We start from the raw sequence: 19,483 nt of genomic DNA on the forward strand, positions 1-19,483 counted from the left end.
ATGCTTACATTATACATGTTTTTTTTTACTTCCTTGTAAAGTGTTCTTTTATGAAACAATGGGAGACGAATTTATTCCCTATCACAGAAATACCTCAAAAGCTACTCATTACTGAGGGTAAAACAATGTTCATCAGACAGCAAAGTAATTCCTCAATTAGTTTGTATGTATTATAATTCATAATATTTTATGTTGTAATAACTCAAAAATAATAGAACGTTGTTGCTTTAGAAAAATTGCATACAAGAGAATGAGCTAAGCTTAAACATAGTTTCAGATTGAAAAAATATTGATATGAAATTAAAGGGAGTTGATCTTTCAGATTTTTCAAGTGTTGGAAGAGCTCTAATAATCAGCATAGCTCGATTTCACTTCTTTTGATGACAAACGTGAAATGCTTTTGTGTCAGAGGAATCAGCATCTACCCCTGGGCTGCTGCACACCAGCCCTGCTTGCAGCACTGCCTAGATGCAGATATTGCTCCAAATTACTTCAATTTCTTTAATCTGTTCCTCCTTCCACCCTTCACTTTTTTCCTTTTCTCCTATTTCCCTTTATTACAAATTTCTATCTGTATTCTAAACTATGCTGGCCCCTTTCAGACACTGGGAACATTAAGAACTGAGTTTCACCTGTGCTTGATTTAATTACCAGGTGATGAGATAAGTACCAGGCCTTAAAAGGTAAGAGTGAGAAAGGTAATTATTGTTTTCATTACTAGCTGAGGTTTGGGGTGAGTAACACCCAGAAAAAGGTAGTGGACGTGTGTTTTGGGGTAGGACAATGCTGCTGTGAGCAGCATAATCTGATTTATGTGGTCTTTTTGTTGTTTGGTTGGTTAGTTGAGTTTAAGAGTATAGTACTTTAGGCTCTTTACTTGATTTGAATGCACAAATTCAAGACTTGTCTGCACAAAAGATGCTGCAAGAAACCAGCTGAAAAAGTGCTTTGGTAAGTCCATGCATTCGTATGTTTTTGGGTTTTTTAATGGTTTGCTCAGTGGAGATGGTTATGCTGTGGAGTCCAGTGTTTTTGCATTCATTAAGTAACATTGGGTTGTGTTTAGTCCTTATGCTTACGGGCCTAGAAGTTATACCAGTATATAATTACTTGCTTGTTATATTTCTTTTCCTATTAAATTGATTTTCATTTTGAAATGTGAATGGTGTCTATTGAAGTCAATGTGGTATTTCTCCTGTTACTTAACATGGCTTAATGGAGAGAACTCCACCTATAAACTGTGTGAATTTTTGTTCCTAATTCTGCTAGGTGTGTGTGATAACTTGGTCTGTAATCCTGGGGTAGTTATTTCTTCTGTGTTACTGCTTTTGGTTTTGGCCTTTTTTTTCCAGACTGTGTTAGCCTAAGGCCTCAGACTCTTGATCTTTAGGACCCAAGTGAGAAAAACATTGAAATTTGTGGTCTGCTCTTGTGGTATCAGGTAATTTTGTGTGGACGTGCATACACAAAATCGTATCTAAAATTTTATAGGTGAGCCATTGTGAACCTGCTGTCACTACCCCTTCTTGAAGCCTTTTTGCTTTCTTGCTGCAGGGGTACAATTCTTCCCATGTCTGTTTGATTGTAAGTTTAGGTTTTTAAGCAGACCAAACTAGATAAGAAGATGATAGAAAAAGTATTGTGATAGGATCTGGGAGCAGGAGGGACCTAACTGTGGAATTTTCTATGCATTCCACTCCATTAACAATAAGGGGAGCTAAGGCAACTCAGTGTCTTAGCTGCACCAAGACTTAAAAAAGTACGAACTAGAGAAGCATCAGCTAAAGTGCATATGCAGTAAGCAATTTTCTTTATTAGTTTCTATGGAAATGCACCACTACATAAAGCTAAAGAAGCAGCAGTCTACAAAATGCAGCGTTAATTCAACCATGTGGACAGTGTCACTTGTTTGTCTGATGTGAAAAGGCATAAGAAAACTGTCATATGTAGTGGGAGTAATCTAGCTGTTAAATTGAGAGCCTGAGTCTTGGAACCATAGCACTGCAATATATTGCTGTGATAAAGCAATTTGTATGGACTCAGAGGTGGCACTGCTAGGTATTGACCCGTGCCGTTTCTCAAAAGGCTTATAGCCTGTAACAGGATTAATGAAAGCAGAATGGAAATCTTCTTTGGCTGTGAAAGGAAGGTCTTTAACTCATAACCGGTGGAAAAGCTGATAGAATGGAAAAGGCAACGCATCATGCAGAGTAACTGGGGTCCTTTTAAAAGGTTTTCACACATCCAAATTAGGTTCAATGGGACTTTGGCAGCTCTGATATTGCTCTCAGGTTCCTGAACTGAAGGGCAAACTCCAAGGAAAGAATTCAGAACTAAAATCTGGTGTATCTGTTTGAAACAATCTGGAAAACCCTCCCAGGTTATGCCTTGAAGGAGAACTTCATCTTGTAGCTCTAGAAGGCAGTGCTGCCCCAGTGACCAGGTGACTCTTGACACTGACTCTAAGGCTGAGTTGATTGCTCAGCCTTGAGGCTGCTCAGTTCAGACACTACTTGCCCTTCTGCTTTCTGGCAATGATACAGGTATTTTTCTATATTAACTTTATCTCCTTAAATTGCTAATATCCTACCTCTGATGGCTAGCTATTATATAATAGTCATCTCAAAACCATGGTATCTTATTTCAGTAGCAGTTTTGTTGGATTGCTCCACTGTTTCATGAAATCCCACCTCCTTTTCTGTCCCACTCTCCACTTGGACTGTCTGCCTGGTTTGCTTGTACCAAGTGTCTGATTGGCCCTAACAGCTCTGCCCATGGATCTATACAAGATAAGGAGGTGAAAAAATAAAAGTAAAAATCAAGACCTGTGCTCCTTCAGAGCAACAACTAGAAGCTGGATGTGGTATGCTAGGACATCTAAATTAATGGTGAACAGCTTTGAGCAGATGACTGTTATACCCTATTTCAAGAGTGATTATAAATTAATTAGACATTCACTTATAAATGTAATATTCTTCTCCTACCCTTTCAAATATAATTAACCTTTTAATTGTATTAGAATGTGGAAATTTAGGGCTGATACTAATAAGCATTTGTATACCCTCAGTAAAGGAAATCTCAGACCCAGCAACCTGCTGACATTTTTTTTCCTTTGGAAATTCCTGGGGGTATATCCTAGTGACAGGTATTTCTGTTTTGATTGGAAGAACAGAAAAAACTCTGAGAGAAAGAAGATGTTACACCAACACACATGTCCATAGATCACTCCTGTGGCATCTTCCCTTGTGAAGGTCTACTGACACCTGATGGGATGCACTTTTCCCAGAAGGGAAAAAAGGTTTGACTACAGGAGCTAGCAGGGCTCTTTAAGGTAATTTGAAAGTGGGAAAGGGACACAGTCAGGCTTGTTGGTGATAAGCAATGGGATGGCATATCAAAACTCTGGGAACTGAGTGCTAGTGAGATCCCTAAATCTGCTCCATGAGTTATCAGCATAGTTATCTGATAAATAATTGGGGAATCATCTCCCCTGTCAGCAACATTTGCTATGAAGGGTACTTGAAAGAACTTTGTGACTCACGTGTGTGACAGGCACTAAAGACTTGAGAAAATGCAGATGTTTGTAGTATATGGCTCAGAAGCAGGTAAAAAGATAGTGACTTCAGGACACTGATGCATGAAAGAAAGAAGCACCTTAACAAGAAGTACACTTCCCCCCTGAGCCCTGCACTCTCACATTGAGGTGTGATTGTATAAACTGGTATTGGTAGAGCTGGTAAGGTAAATGTTGACAGGAATCTGTTGGCTATGGAAGCTCTTAAGGAGGTGCAGGGAGTGCTTGTCTTGTCTGTGTTGCCCTGGTAGCAATGGCACGCACTGGTCTGTTCAGTTCCCTGTTTTTGCATGCTGGTGTCTGCTGGCAACAGTTAACATATTTGTGTTGTCTTTTTAAGGGATTAATCTATTCCAAACACTGAGTTATAATCTAGTGGAAAATGTGTAGTGGTCAGTAGTGGCCGACATCATGGTTCAGCTAATCCAGTGGTAAATGGGAAATCAAAAAAATTGACGGTTTTGTGATTCCACCCCCATCAGCTTTTGGATGGTTTGTACTAACATGGCCTTCCTGTGCTGGTTTGGGAAGGGATTCAATTACGTTCAATTAACCAGCAAATGTCTTTCACTTGAGGAGGAGCTGTATATCTTGGTAGTTTTAAGAGAAAATTCTGTCTGTGTTAACTGTTCTGTACTCTGCATATGAGATCCCTTGGGGAACTGTTTCTGTAGCCTACTCTCTAGAAGTTACACTGTAGATCCTTGTCATGTAATCTCTTTCCTGCATCTCAGAAAACCCTGCCAGGGCCGGACATGGGTTGCCTTCCACAGTAGCTAGTTTAAAAATTCAGCAAAGAACTTGGACAATGGAGGCTGACTGCCAGCAGACCCAAAAAGTGCTTTTTTTCTTGGCAATGCAAGCTGAATCTTATTTTCTTTATCTGTAATTTGAACCTAAATTGTGTATGGGGACACAATCAGTCAGCCCTTAATGCTAATTGCCCCAGTGAGGAATATTTTTCCTTTGCTAAGAAGTCAGAATTGCACTGTTTTAGGCAGACTACTTCAGGACAAACCTATGATTTCCTTTACTTGTATTTCAACTATGCACAGATGTGGTTCTAAAGCCTAAGATGTTGCCTCCATGCAAACTGGAGGACTGTTCTTTAAACTAGACAGAACTATCCCAGGTTTAAAAATTTCCCTCCCTCCCTTTCTATGAGAGTCTCTTTTAAATAAATGTCACTTCAGTCTAGCTTAAGTAGTTAGGGAACATATGTCCTGACCCATATGGAATGTGTGCTCTGACCTTGGTGCTGTGGTATCAGGTAATGTCAAATTCTGTCTTCTGAAATAGCTGCAGCTTGTTCCACAGCAGCAGGGGCATGTGGCCACTGGGTCACATCATATTATTTGGACCTGCCATATGGGAATCTAATTTATCCAGGTGGTTTTAGCCTTCTGGCTTCTGACATAATGAAAGATCACTGCAGACTCTGTGCAGCTCCCAAACCCCACTTCTACGTGTGTCATAATGTCAGACACCAAGCCTTTAGTCCATAAAAGATCAAATTCACTTTATGCTGTATCACTGAAACTGAGATGTACTTCCCAGTGCAAAACCTTGTGATCATGAGTGTGAGTTTACATATATATTATTAAAATCTGGCATGTAGGAAAAGAGGAGCCACAGCAGCTTCCTGTTCAGAAGGAATATAATCAAGGGTGCTGAGTCCTTATTTTGCGTTCTGTGGTCATTACAGTGAACTAAGAAAGTGAATTACTTAAGGTATTTATAAAGCAGCAAAATATTCATAGAAATTGTTTAAGGTTCTTTAAATATTTATAGAAATAATGACAATTTCCATCTGTCACCATAAAAATCGTGCTGTTTGTGCAAGATCTGTCATACTTGAAACTGTCTGGCACCCTGAGAAGGGCAAGGAGAGGAGCCAATTGTTTCTCTCCTATGCAGATAAAGAAAATAGTGCATACAATTGTATATATGTAGCAAACCAGGAAGTAATGTCTTTGACTTAGGAAAGCAAGCTTTTTTTTTTTTTCTTTCTAAACAAAAAAAAGCAAGTCCTGCCTTATGCTCACTAAGTCTTTCAAGCACATCTCTTGTATTTTCATAATGTACAATCAAAATAATCAATATGCAAGACAATGTGGGTGAATCTATTAATGCCTAATCTTCTGGGGAAGGGATGTGATGTGAGAAATGGCTGCAAGAGTATCTTTTCAATTTTGGAGCACTGCTCTATGGTGTAAAGCTGCTGTCACAGAAATGCTTGATCATCACCCCTTCTTGTCATGCATTGAGTCAACTCCCTCAGTCAGTGGTATGGGATGATGTGGGGCAGCCTGAGATTCCCTAAGCACTTTCTGAAGTATCAGGCAAGCAGTGGACCTCAGCAATCCCTGGATGAGATGCCCTGAGGGTTCTAATTACAGCAAGTCTTCCAGGGGCTGTGTTGCTGCACTGTAAATGCATCCTGAAGGACTGGCAGATACATCTGTGCCTGGGTTTACTTTAGCTATGGAATTGTGGTGCTTTTTGGTGCTAATAGCAAAAAATGGTCTCATCCTTCAGAGCAAGTACCTGGCATTCACCTCTGTAAGCTCTGAAGATACCTGGGGCTCTTAACATTTCTGTGGGGCCCCACATTTCTCTTTGAAGAAAAAGTGTCGTTTCCTTGATAAATTAGTATCATTGAAGTGGATTCTGTGCTCTTGAGGCTGTGTGCATTGTTCTTCTAGTGTGCTGTCTTTGTGCTTTTAGGAAAGATGGTTGCTTTTTCTGGGGAGTCTAGAGACCTTTCTTCAGTGTGACAGCAGATTTAAGGGTTTAACTCTGTGTTATATGGAGGACTAACATGGTAGAGGTCCTATTGTTACTAATTGAACTATGAGGGGTTTTTTGAGTGACTGAGAATTTGACTTTGAAAACTCCTGTATAACATCCAGCAACAGTACCCTCTCTACATCACAATAAGCATTTTGAGGTACCATGGCCCAGTCAAACTGCTAATACTTAAAAGGCTAAGAATGAAGTTTTTGTTTAACAACATGACCATGCTTTGCTAAACGAGGGAGAAAAAAGGAAGCTTGAGTTCAATAAGTAAACAAGTTATTTGCATCTTAAACAAAACAAACACTCATAACGCTTTTAGTCAAAATTACCATGTGTTTATGCTTATTTTTGACTAAGTACCAACTCGTTGCTGTGATACTTTTCTCATCTTTCTCTCATTGACCTCTTTCCCAGTTTTTGTCTAGATTTTTAGGTTCACCCAGAAAACAGGCTGGATAAGCTAAGCGAAGCAAGTTACAACATGGGATGGGGGAAATGGTGAAGTTTATTTCAAGGGCACCAGACTTGGAGCCAGGTATTGATCTGTATGATTTTTCCTGTTTCTACTCCCATAACTCATGGCAACAGGCGGGATGAAGGAAAACAGAGCTTGTGCTCTAGAAGTCTCAACTAGTCATCCCAAGGTCTTGAGGTTGCTCCCAACTGTCCTCATTGTTCTTGTTGGGAGGAGCACACTTCCCTATGGGTTGTCTGGTGGTTCTGTTGGGCCCTCTGTCCCTCTCAGGAAGGAGTCACCAATAACAACTGCCCTATCCTGTGATCTAGGCGGTAGATCTGACTTGCCCCAGGCAATTCCTCCAGCCTTCATGATGGATCTTCATGCCTATTGTAATATGCCTGGTCCCCAAGTGCCTATTGTGTCAGGGCACCTGGGTGGGTGAGGTATTTGCCAACCCCTCTCCCCAGCAGAACCTGTTTGCATTTGCCTTGGTCCCCTCCTGCCTGGTGGTGGGAGGACAGGGGATCCCTGGCTGTTGGTGGTGCATTTGTCTTGGGGATGGTGGTCTGGGGGAGGCATATTCTACCTCCTCAAGGTCCCTGAGTGCCTCCCTTATCTCTGCCACCAGGCTGGGCAGATTGTCACACCTGGGCAGCTGCTGTCTCTGCTGACCTCTGACACCAGTGACAGGCTCTGGCCCTGGCTGCAGCCTGAGGCCTGGGCAGCTGCGTGTTTTCATGGGTCACCACATCCTTTCCAGTGAGTGCAGAGGATGTATCTCCTGCTTGCCCCACCGTGTAGGGGCTGCTTTTTTATCTGTGTGGGTGGCCACCATCACTCCCATTATCGGTGTTATTGTAAAATATGATTGATATCTAATGACAGAGTTTGGTGTGTGATTTCCAAATATTAGGCTGGAGTAACTCTTGATCCTGCACTGTCAGTTTTAATCTTTGATGGTGAAGAACTTTTCAAAGTATGTCCTTAATGGAAGTAATAGTCACTGTGTAAAAATAAAAGCAGGTTGCTATATTGGGAGGTAAAAGAGATAGAGTTGTACTTGCCCTTGTCTCTTGCACTTTGCTGTTTGGAATTATGAGGATGTTGCTTGCCAATAATCTGGCTGACAGTCACCTTTTGAAGGTTATTGCTTCCCAATAGCCGGCAGAAAGCCCAATCAGGAAGGAAAAATATATAAGCTTCCTTCTTAATTTGCAAGGACATCTGCTGAATTTTGAGCTTTAGAGAAGAAAATTGAGAAAAGAAGTGGATGGGAACAAGGGCTAAGTACTAGGCAGCAAAATATCAGGCAAGGTTTTGAGGGGGGGGAAAGGATGGATACTTTGAGATGCTGAGAAGATAAGGTGTCTTTGACCCTTCATTAGTCCATCAGTGGTGTTGACAAGTGCTTTCTCTCTGTGTCGGGAACGTTATTATGCTTTTCCTTTCATCTTTCTAGGTACTGATAAATGCCATTAGAATACTTTCTGCTCTGTGCCACTCTATGTGATTATGGTGACAGCATGTCAGCCTGCATAGCAGGCCAAGGAGTAATAGACTGGTGAAAATCATATGTATTACGGTAAAAAAAGGAGCCTTTTCTGTGTGACATGACAGCACAGGACCCTGTTACCTCTTCCAAGCTGCTGTTTTGAGTTAGGGTGGTGTGTGTCCTAAGTGACTAAACTTTCTTGGTTACCTGCTCCATGCAAGGGCCATCTGGAAGGGTTACCCCTGCTCCAAGGCATGGGAATATGGCACTGTAATAGCATAGCCTTCTGTCTCAGGGAACAAAACTACACTATGCAGGAAAAAGAAGAGTCTTTGAAGTTTTAAATGCCTCCTAAGTGATGCATCACATCAGTTTGGATACTGAGCTGTGCAAGCAATGCTACAAGCTCAATTTGTGCTAACCTCTAAAATATTTGGAGATTTATTTTTTTTCTAATTTGATTTTTCAACCAGTTCATAGCAAGTTTTTGCAACTTTTGCAGTCCATATAATGTCTGAAACTTTGAAGTGTCTGTGTTGGTATTGTAGACAACGGTGTTGATTTGATCCTTTTGAAGTTGTTATTGTCCTGAGTATAAAAAGTGCAATCTAGATCTTTTCAGGTTAATGAGATCTTGTTTCTGATTTGAATGGCTAAAACCCTGAAAGCCAATTTTAATACTTGGGCTTGCATCAACTATGAATGCCAATACATGCAGAAGTCAAGTGACATCTAAGTGACCACCTTTTGATGTCTGAGGAGTCAGAAAAACTACAGTTCCTGTGCTTTGGCTCCAAAAAGACAGACTGAGGTGGGTTTTTTTTCCTATTTTTCAGTTGATAACAAAAGTGTAACTGAATAAAAGCTCAGTAAAAGTTCAATATAATCAAGAGTGGCTGGAAACCTAACCCTACTTAAAAATATTTAACAGGTTTAGAGGCAGCCTTCCACTGAAGCATCAATCTTTATGTACAGGCATATTACTTATCTACCTCTGCCACCCCAAGGTCCAAGACTGGGGAGTTTTCTTGTATTTAAGAAAACCTGCACCTGCTATATGCATTTCATTTCTGACCCAGTTTTGTCTTGTTTTACTTTGCTGTTAGAAATGAGAAAAGAAAAGTCTACATGTTTTCAGAAAAAACTATCAAAGATCTCTTTTTGGCAGTAAGACAATCTAGGAAAAGAGACACTCTCATGATAGAGAGCTTGGAAATTTTTGGTGGCACTTTAAATCACGAAAATAAGTTGTAAGACACATGCCCATTCAGTTAGCTAAGTGCTAACTTTTCTTGGAAAGAAATAAAGTCATATAATCCTATGGATGCTTGAAATTTTACACAGGGCTTCTACAATGGTCCCATTATAAATGGTATATATGGCCTTTGTCCATTAATAAGCATGCTATGGCCAAAGTGCTCTGGTAAGAAGGATCTCTATTTAAAAAAAAAAATTCCTTTATTTATTTGCCAGGGTTAGTTGTGGTACTGATTGTGTTTAGGAGTTCATTTATTTTCTTTACTTGGCTCTTCCAAGTAAAACTGTTTGATTCCAATACGTGTTCTGATTAATTAAAAAAGGTCTATTGTTTCTATATCTGGCTACCTCTTCAGAGAGGCAAGAGCATCTTTCTTTTCTCTTCTGTACACGTGATAATTTTGCAAACCAAGAAAAAAGGGAAGAAAATCAGCTTATAAATCCTGACTTTGACTTGATTTAGAATGAAAGAAAAATTTGCTTTTTAGCTAATTTATTTTCCACTACCATTCTAGGAATTAAGTTTTTCTCACAGCTGATTCCTCTTAAACAGTTTTAGGAGGATCAGTTCAACTTATATTTTAGAACTTTGTCACTTTCAGCTACTTGTTCCCGGATCAAGTCAAGAAACACCCCTATTACTAGGTCAGCACATCTGGCCTACAGATTTCCCAGCAGGCTCAATGCGTGCTGAGGGTAGGACTGATTTACAGAAACACAGCTGAATGCGGGACACTTCATTGTTTATGCATGATCAATTGTCTTATTTCACTGGAAATGTGACATGAGTCTTTCCCCTTGTTCAAACTTGTTGAAAATTAATTTATTGTGATGAAACTTTAGTTTCTAATCTCAGGTGAGTAAGAGAGTAGTTCAGGCAAAATGGAGGAAAACCAAATAGTGAAATAGCAAAGACACATTTTGTTGTCTTTAACAGTTTTTAGTAAAAAGTAATTGTCAAAGTTGTACCATGAGGTTGTGACAGGTGGGAAAGCGTTGTGCCAGATACATAAAAACTAGTATGGATTATGAAGAAGCCTGAACTGCAAAACATGTAGTTCAGGAATGATGCTAGTCTAAAAAACTACCAATTTGTCAAGGTTACAGCAACAAGAGGGGAGGGCAGCCATATACATAATAATAATTTAAAATAACTTAGTTATTTAGGTCAAACCTATCAAGAGAATAAATGCAGTGCCATACCAAGCAGTTTAAATACATCCCCCTGTCAAGAAGGACAGTTGTCTGACTTGCAGTAATTCAACTCCAGTACGAGCTTAGCTTGGCAACTAATTTGTGCATCCCTTATAGCCATCGTTTGCTTTTGTGGGGTGGGTTGTTTTTTTTTTTTTACTGGTAGACATTGCTGAGTACAAGCCTTCAAGAGCTGAGTAATACTTTTAAACCTTGTCTAAGAATTTATTTCTGTCTAAAAAACATATAAATTGTAATATAGGTATGAAGAACTAGATTGATTCTCCTGTGATGAAGGCAGGCTGTTAATGGAGGCATAGGAAGCTTAAAATGCACAAGGAAATTCCTGGAGATCTTAACGATATAGATGCAAATAATGTATTTCCTGAAATGTGCCCAGATCAGCACAGAAAAGGGTACTCAGCTATGCACTCAAATCTCAATTGTGTTTTTTTGGTGTTTTTTTGTTTTGTTTTGTTTTTTTTTACTTAAATGAATAGGTTTAATTTCAAAGAAAGTTTAATAACAGAAAGGAGCCTGAATGTAAGAGAAGTAACAGTATCTTCAGTAGGAGAGTTAAAATGAATATGTAATTGTTGAAGGAATTTAAGGTCATTATTACTTTTTTTTACAGTGAAAAAAAACCCACCCCAAAGACCCAAATTCCAACATGCAGTTTGAACATAAATCTTGCCATCTGGGAAATCGGAAGTAATCCAACAGTGCTGTGGCACCACAAAGAGATCTGGAGAGCAAACTGCTTTCTGATTAGCTTCCATGCCTCCAGGGCTTAACTTATTTTGTCTCTGGCGAGGACGAGGACTTGGAGGCAGCCCCTGGAAGATGCTGTCCCCTGACTTGAACAAAGACTGTGCTTCACACAGTGCTTAAACTGATCGTCTTTAAGAGGTTTCTTCAGTAAGAACTGCGTTTCAGGGACAGCCAGGAGGCATTCTACAGTCACAGTGTTAGCCCCTAAGCAAAGTGATAATTGAAATGCGCCTTCTTATAGGTTTTTATAGGAGTAGAGATAGAGGATGTTGCATTGTTTTTAATGAAATGTTAAATGTAAACCACTTTTCAATACCAGAAGCTACTTTTCTCTTAGAGAAGTGTGCTGAGTGCAGAAGCCAAGGGTAAAACTCTAATTACAAGTGACATGGCTTCAGTTACCCACAATACACTTTGAGTATTAGAATGCCAAGGTTGGGGCCACAAATCTGTGACCCCAAATGTTTACGTATTTTTACCGACTTTAACTTGCCAAACAATGAAAGGAAATCTCAGCAGCAGCAGGGGTCCAGCAGAGTGTTTCTGCTACTGTGCTGAAAAACTAACAAAATGAGACTGTTTGGTTTTTTATTGTAAAGTTGACTTTGCCACCAGTGTGAGTCTCAGGGGGAAAGAGAGGGAAAATCATCTTTACTGCATTAGAAAGGCCTGTAAATGAGTTAAATCACAACAATAACTGTAAATTACCTACAAATGTTCTATGAACACAAGTTTTTTCAGAAGGTCTATAAACATTAAACCTATTAATGTCTAATTTGTCTTTTGAACAAAAAGGTAAATAGTTGAAGTGCCTTATTTTTTTATTATATTTCAGTGAAGAGAGTTTGCTGCTGGTTGCAGGAGATGAGTACTTTGGTCATCTACCTAGTGCCTTTTCAGGAAATATTTTGTAAGAATATCATTAGTGCCACTTCCATGGCTTTTTCTTATATTCTGGTGGTAAGACATGGAAAAAGTAGCAACAGCAGTATGTGATATTCTCATCACACCTGAATTCACATTGATGAGCCCATTACTCCCCAGATATTCAAGCAGAACTAATTTAGGAAGGAGGATGTTCCAGTCTGAGCTTGGATGATTTCTTGGTTTATGTAAATTAAAATTCATGGAAATATATCTGAGGAAATTCTATTTCTTAAGCAATGCTGTGTCAAGTTTGGAATAAACTTGTTCTCCAGGAGATCTGTTTTCAATGGCTGTGCTTTTTTTTGTGTGTATTCCAAGCAGAGGCCAAACCAGGCAAGTTTTTGGTGAACCTTGAGTCCATTAAAAGAGCTGACACACATGCCTACCATGTAGGTATTATTATTATTGTATGAATGCTGTTTGAAAAAGACTGGTTTTAGCAAGCTCAGACTTTGTAATTTTAATTCATGCATTTTCCATGTTCTCCTAACATGAATTGAACTTATGCTTTTCCTCTAACAAGAGAACTTTTTTTCTATAAAGAGAATGTAAACAGCTCTATGGGAGAAGAGAACTAGACAGTTCTGTGTTACTTCAAGGAGATGAAGATTTTGTCCTACTTCTCTTCCTCTAAAATATTGTGTTCACCAATATAATTTCTGGTAACCACAGGGGAAGCTCTCACCACAAAGACTCTGTGGATGGTCTAAGCATACTTAGATGAATTAGGATTCTGCCTTGTCAGGCAAGAATGAGCCTACATTCAGCAGTGACTATTGCTTTGCCAAGCACTCAAGCTCCTTTTGATCACAGCAACTGGGAGGTTCTTACCCTGGTGAAAATGGCTTATAAGGCTGTTAAACTGGGCAACCAAAGCTGTGAGGCTTTAGCAGCTGGTTTCTACTCTATTGGCCATATAACCCTTAGTGTTATGTGTGCCTTTTAGCCAATGACAAAAGGCAGAATGCAGATGTTCCATCAAGATCTCCCAAGTCTTTCTCATTGTAGAAAGAAGCTTCAATACAGAGGCAAGAAACTTGATTGGAACAGTAACGCACAACTGACTTTTATGAAATGTCTCTACTCTGGTATTTTTAGGCTATATTGTAGTGTGAGTTGTTAATCTGCTATCTTTCCAACACTCACTCAGCATAATTTATTGTTTCAATGAAGTTTACATAATGAACAGTGTAATCACACTTGGATATTGATATCAAGTATGTTTAGATTTACAGAAAGTTCAGTAGATGCAGTTGCTTCACTCTCTTTTTGAACTGTATTCTCAGGGTGACTTATCAGTTGGGAGGGAGAAGGGGGAAATTGTTGAGTAGGCAGCCAGGTATGTGAGATTGTCTAACACAAACAGAATTGTCTACCTTGGAAGTGTGAAAACATCTGTTTAAAAAACTGACAATTTGAAGGATTCTTGTAAGGTAAAGGCAAACAATTTTCCAATGAAGAGGAATGATGACATTTGACGAGTCAATTTTTAGCCCCTGGAGGCACTCAGAACTGCAGAAAAGCAATGAAATAGGCTGTGATAGGTGGTGATTTTTCCTAATGGATGCAGCCAAGGAACAGGTTCCCATTATGAGTGAGACAGAAGTTCTGAGATACTTTCCTGACATTATCAACAGCAGGCCAGCTGGCTTAAGGTGCAGAATACACCTTCAGATTTTATCCTGAGACATGTTTGGGATAACTGAGCAAAACTCAGCACTGCACAAAGGCGTAATCAAGGTTCTGGCATATATAAAAGTACAATAGAGAGAGTAGTGGATAATCCTGATTTCAAAAAAATAACACGTGAAGCTACTAGGGTTCCATAATGCTTCCAAGAGATGGTTTGAAGTAATAATAAAAGGTGGTAGAATCACATTGATCTAGGTGAAGATGAATGAAATCTGACAATTTAAATCAACAAGTTTGAATTCAGTTTTTAATTAGATATTTTTTCTGTTTTATGCTTTCTTTTCCCTTCAACCCCATTTTGGATGCCCCTCAGTATTTATCAAAAGTATAAGTTCCAATTCCTATGTCAGAGAGAGAAATATATCCTTTGGTTTTTCAATATTTTTCTTTTCTATATTTAGAAAATATAGAAAATGAGTTTATGCTTGAAGGAGAACCAACATTAATCAGTCTAATCATCTGTTTTTCATCCTGATTTTCACTGCATTTCCTTCCCTTAGTGGTGATTTATCTTTGGTAGAGATGAGCCATTGATGCAAAAGGGTGCAATCAGTTTACTCCATCCTGGTTTTAGTTTGTTTGTTGGTTTACTGTAGGACAAGACTCGTGAAAACAAAAGGAGAGAATGTGATCCTGTTCTTTCTGTGTGGACTGTAGGTGCAATTGTATCTCACTATTTGAGTTTACTTTCTGTTCATTGTCATGTTTTGACTTGCCATAAAATGAAGCATTATCTTGTTAAGAAATAATATCAGACTATCGTTCTTTTATTTTGCTGTTTTCATTTTCTTGCCCTGTAGGAACACAAGGATTGGCCTTTGGTCATGTGTCCAGTTAGTTTCTTTGGTTTCTTCAATGGACAATGGCAGATGATGCAAATTTTTCCACTGTTTCTTCCCAATCTTAACAGTTTGCATTATTGCCTGTTGCTCTGCAAGTCTTAACAACAAAATATAAAAATGTTCAACTCAGACACCAATTCCGTAGTCTTCTTGTGAACTCATTATCTGTTAATAATGACCTCTTCCCCTCTGGTGTGTTCTCCCTAAGGAATGTAGCTCCTTTTTCCCTCAGGTTACAATCACTTGGTGAATGAGCTTCAATGCTATGGTCCACGTTGCTCAGTCCTCCCACAAATTATAATTGCACTGGGACGCTGCATTCCCTGCTCCTACACAGAGCTGTTCAACAAAGCTGGCTTATCTCATCCTTCACCACCTATATTCACTCTGTTTGTTAAATCAGCACTCCCCCAGTCATTCATGACACAAAACACAAAATGTGCCTGTTTCTGTGAGCTACCTTCTGACCACCTTCTCCTCTAAGTGGTTTTTATCCCTCCTCGGTCACTCACCTCCTGCCTGCCCTTGCTCTCCTTCCCACTCTGACCAAACTGGCAGAATTCATGTTACTTCTCTATTTGCTGCTCTGTTGTTCCTTTGAAAGTTGAAGTCTCTGAAGATATACCTGAAAAGACAATACAGAAAATGAGAGGAGCAGGGGGGAGAAGCAAATTTAAAAACCCCTCTAGAAAAGCAATAACCAGGCAAAGCAGAGTCCCTTAGAATATGTAACAAGTTAAAAAAATATAATGTAGAGAGTTTATATTTTTTCAGATGACTCAATGGAATATAGTACAGTATTAGTAGAAATCACATTTCTTGGAGTTGAAAATGATCTGTGGACTTCTATTAAATTTGTGCTTTTAACATATAAGCTTCTTCCAATTCATTAGCATTTCTCTTAAAAAAATCTTCAGCCCTACATTCACTTTTAATTATCATCCCTTTCTATACAGTGTTATTCAATGCAATACCTCTTCAGACTTTCCAGATTCTTATAAATTATAAGATAACAATGGCATTATCATCTGAAAGGCATTTTTTTTACGCCTATGAAATGTAGTCTCCATTTGGTACTACATACCAACTCCAGGCACCTCGAGACAGAAAAGGGCATTGCTTTTCCACCCATTAATATTCTTCTGGATGATTTCCCCAATATCTACATTCAATCTTCTCAAAAATATAGAGTTTAAAATTAAAATATATCCTCTAGATTATTCTTCAGCATCATCTGCTTTCTTAGACCATTTTGAATATGTGAAGAATGTTTTCTTTAAAATTATTATTTTCTCTGTAAATTATTTCAAATGTAGTCAAAGCACAGTACTGTCTACTAATACAAAGTTGACCACTAGCTAAGGGAAGGAGTGTTAATTTTATTGTCATTTTTTTCCTATCTTTGTAATAGAAAAATGAGATAAATATGCCCAAGGCAGTGTATACTTACAGAATTGTGGAAAGGAAGAAAGACTTCAAGATAGAGGATGCATCATTGGAAACAAACACTGTTCTTTGTGAAAATGGCTTAGAATGAATGGACTCATCAAATTTAAAAAAATTCACTTGAAGAAATGGTGAAGTTTTAAAGGAATTTTAAATGGGAAAGGACACTTGAAAAACTTGTTAGGGGAGCTAGCTTGAACATAGTGATGGTGAAGCGAAATAACCCATTAGAACCACAAAAAAAAGTAAGAGGGAAGTTATTTATGCAGAGACTTTAGGTGATCCAAATAATCTTAAGTTTGCAGGAGACTTCTCCCCCCCCCCCCCCCTTTTTTTTTTTCCAAACTGAAAATACATTCTTCACTGTTATGTACACATTGACTTTTTGGCATTCTGAAATTCTTGAAGTGTATTAATCTTGAGAAGGACTGTAAGGGGCAGTAAACTATTCTGTTTTATCCATGTTCTTTTAGCTCCTGTAAATTTGTTATCAAAAATGTATTTGCCAAAAGAAAAACTTTTCAAAATTTCTAATTGGGAAAACATTTAATAGAACCTGACAGTGGTTAAGAGGAAACTTCAGAACAGGATGGCATCATACATTATTCTACTTGTCTTTGTGAAACTTCATTTCTAACATGTTAGGGGAAATTAGAGCAATTGACTAAAAGCGCAGACCCAGTCAGTGGGCTGACATTTATTAGCATAGCCCATGTGTGACAGGAAAGTAGGTAAATACCTTTTAAGTATTTTGTTTCAGAGAAAGAAAAAGGTTAAAAATTTCACTTTAATAGGGGCTTTATCACTTGAAATAATACATGGATTAGTCATGCCACAGTAGATGTGACAGTGGTTACAGTGATACTTTTAACTCATTCACACTCCACCTGCTGTGTAGCTCATAAGCTACAGACTTCCAAACTGCTTGAGGATCTGATTCCTACAGAGCAGCAGAATAGAAGTGTGGCATCACACTAGGCATTCTCTCAGTGAAATGTAGTAAAATTTTCCAACATGAAATTCATCATCAACAAACCCTTTAAAGCATCTCACTGTGTTGTTCTGGAAAAGACTATTTCCAGTAATTTGCATTTCTGGAAACAATACAAGGAAGTTGATTTGCTCTAGTACAGCTTGTGTGTAAAGCATGGAGAGTATTTGTTCATGGGTGTGTCAGCAATGTGAGTGTCCTAGCATGGAAAGATAAGTTTCACAGTTTACGTCTGCACCACTGTATATGGACACATCTTAAACTAGTTCCTGTGCAATCTTTCATGGAGCTGCATCCAAACTCATCTGTTTTCAGAGGTGAAAATTTGCAGCAGGTCTGGCACTCAGTATGTAAATGCCCAGTTTCTGATGCTGAGATTTCAGGGAATATTTGCTTCTTAACTCTTCTGTTCTTGGCTGGCAGGATTCTGTTTAGAATAAAGCAACCTGCTGAAGATAAGTGCTCTGAATCTTTTTATTAAGTATCTGAAGCATTCCTCATTTTGTGAGGATAATGGAGGACTGGATCACTCTAGTTTCTTGTATCTTGCCTACTTCAGTGTATTCTCCATATTTAAGTAGCCTTTACAGCATTTCTTGTTCTTGCATTAGGTTTGTTTTCCTTGAACTTGCAAAAACATTTTCTTTCTTTGTGTTTGTTTCACATCTTTAATAACAAGACAGAATTCATTACACCAAATGTGAGTTTCTAAGAGATAAAAAGGACAGGTATGGATATGACATGTAAACTCATTGTGTCTACTGATTTTTGTTTGGTAGAGCTTTACATTTATTTGTACCACTACATAGACAAAGACCTGCTGAAGAACTTAGAACATGCAAATAATCGAACTTCATTTAAAAAATGACCTGAGTGAAGAGGAGAAGAAAAATCACCTCAGTAGATACTTGATTATCAAGTTCAATCACACAATGTTTTAAATACAAATATTTGAAAACAAATATTTATTACTGTGTATTTTGCCAACTATTATGGAACAGTTCAAATTAACGGTACAGTTGGATTAACTAAGAGTAATTTGAAGTAATTAGAAATGGGCTTAATTATTTCTAGAAATATCAATTATTTACTAGGAAGATTAAGAGAATATGCTTAAATTAACAACTGAATATTCACAAATAGCAGACATGGAAATACAAAGAAATAAACTCTCAATCCTTTTGTGAGAAGGAAGGATGAGAACAAAGGAACACTAGGACACGTGGTTTTAGATGCTGCTGTAGTAATGAATTTTTATGTGACTAATGCACAATAACCTCATTTCAAATGGGTACATAATTGAAAATGGCTAAATGCCATTTAAATAATGACATCTCCATATTGTGCATATAAATTGCACTGAAATCCTTCAAAAACTTAGGGATGTTTTTGACAGCAGGTCAAAAGCAAGGTCACTAAATGGAATTGGGCATTTCGTTACTTTTTGGCACCCACTCATGACATTATGGGCCCTTCACCACAAAGTGATACCACATGGATTGAAATATTCAGGTTTCATGCAAAAGGAGTAAGTGCTAAGTGAATGTGAGATGTGGTGGAAGAGAAGGAAACTATGTGTTGCTAGTTATATGGAAGAGACTGGATTAAGATAAAAGTGAGTTTTCCCCATAGTTTGGAAATGAGAAGTTGAAGAATGAAAGAATTTCTGTCTTTTAGGAATAGAAGTATTTCTGGCCCCCTTAAGCTAATAATTACTTTTCACCTATAACCCACTTGCACTTTTTAACATGGAAGCTTAAGTCAACTACTGTAACTAGTATAGGTAGCCAATACTTTTTTTTCTTCCACATCTCTTCTATAAGTTTTGGAAGCTTTTATTTCTCTTTAGCCACTTGAGATGCAATGGCTTTTCAATTTCTGCTCTCTGTTCTGGAAAAAGACTTAATGGCTAAAAGCATTGCAGGAGTGTGTCCTTGAGGGTCACCCAGGGGCCTACTGGCACTTTATTGCTGGTGGAGATGCATGAGAAGAAAATGATGCAGATTTCAGGGCAAGGCGTTAGTGGTACATTTCCAAC

At 38.4% G+C, this 19,483-nt stretch overlaps 1 protein-coding gene across 5 annotated transcripts in view; it reads left to right on the forward strand.

Moving 5' to 3' along the window:
* The first annotated feature begins 713 nt into the window (after positions 1-713).
* The window catches only part of GRID2 (glutamate ionotropic receptor delta type subunit 2), an 824,945-nt gene continuing 806,175 nt past the window's right edge, over positions 714-19,483 (forward strand). The window contains exons 1-5 of one of the 5 annotated variants that reach the window (XR_011150532.1): positions 714-951; positions 1,353-1,441; positions 6,788-6,908; positions 7,462-9,136; positions 11,411-12,779. The gene's annotated coding sequence lies outside the window, so the exon portion shown is untranslated. Of the gene's footprint in view, positions 952-1,352; positions 1,442-6,787; positions 6,909-7,461; positions 9,137-11,410; positions 12,780-19,483 lie in introns of those variants that run through there. The other 4 variants (XR_011150529.1, XR_011150530.1, XR_011150531.1 and 1 more) reach the window with 4 other exon arrangements.

The sequence above is a fragment of the Aphelocoma coerulescens genome, chromosome 4 (assembly GCF_041296385.1).
Source record: "Aphelocoma coerulescens isolate FSJ_1873_10779 chromosome 4, UR_Acoe_1.0, whole genome shotgun sequence".
Classification (NCBI taxonomy): domain Eukaryota; kingdom Metazoa; phylum Chordata; class Aves; order Passeriformes; family Corvidae; genus Aphelocoma; species Aphelocoma coerulescens.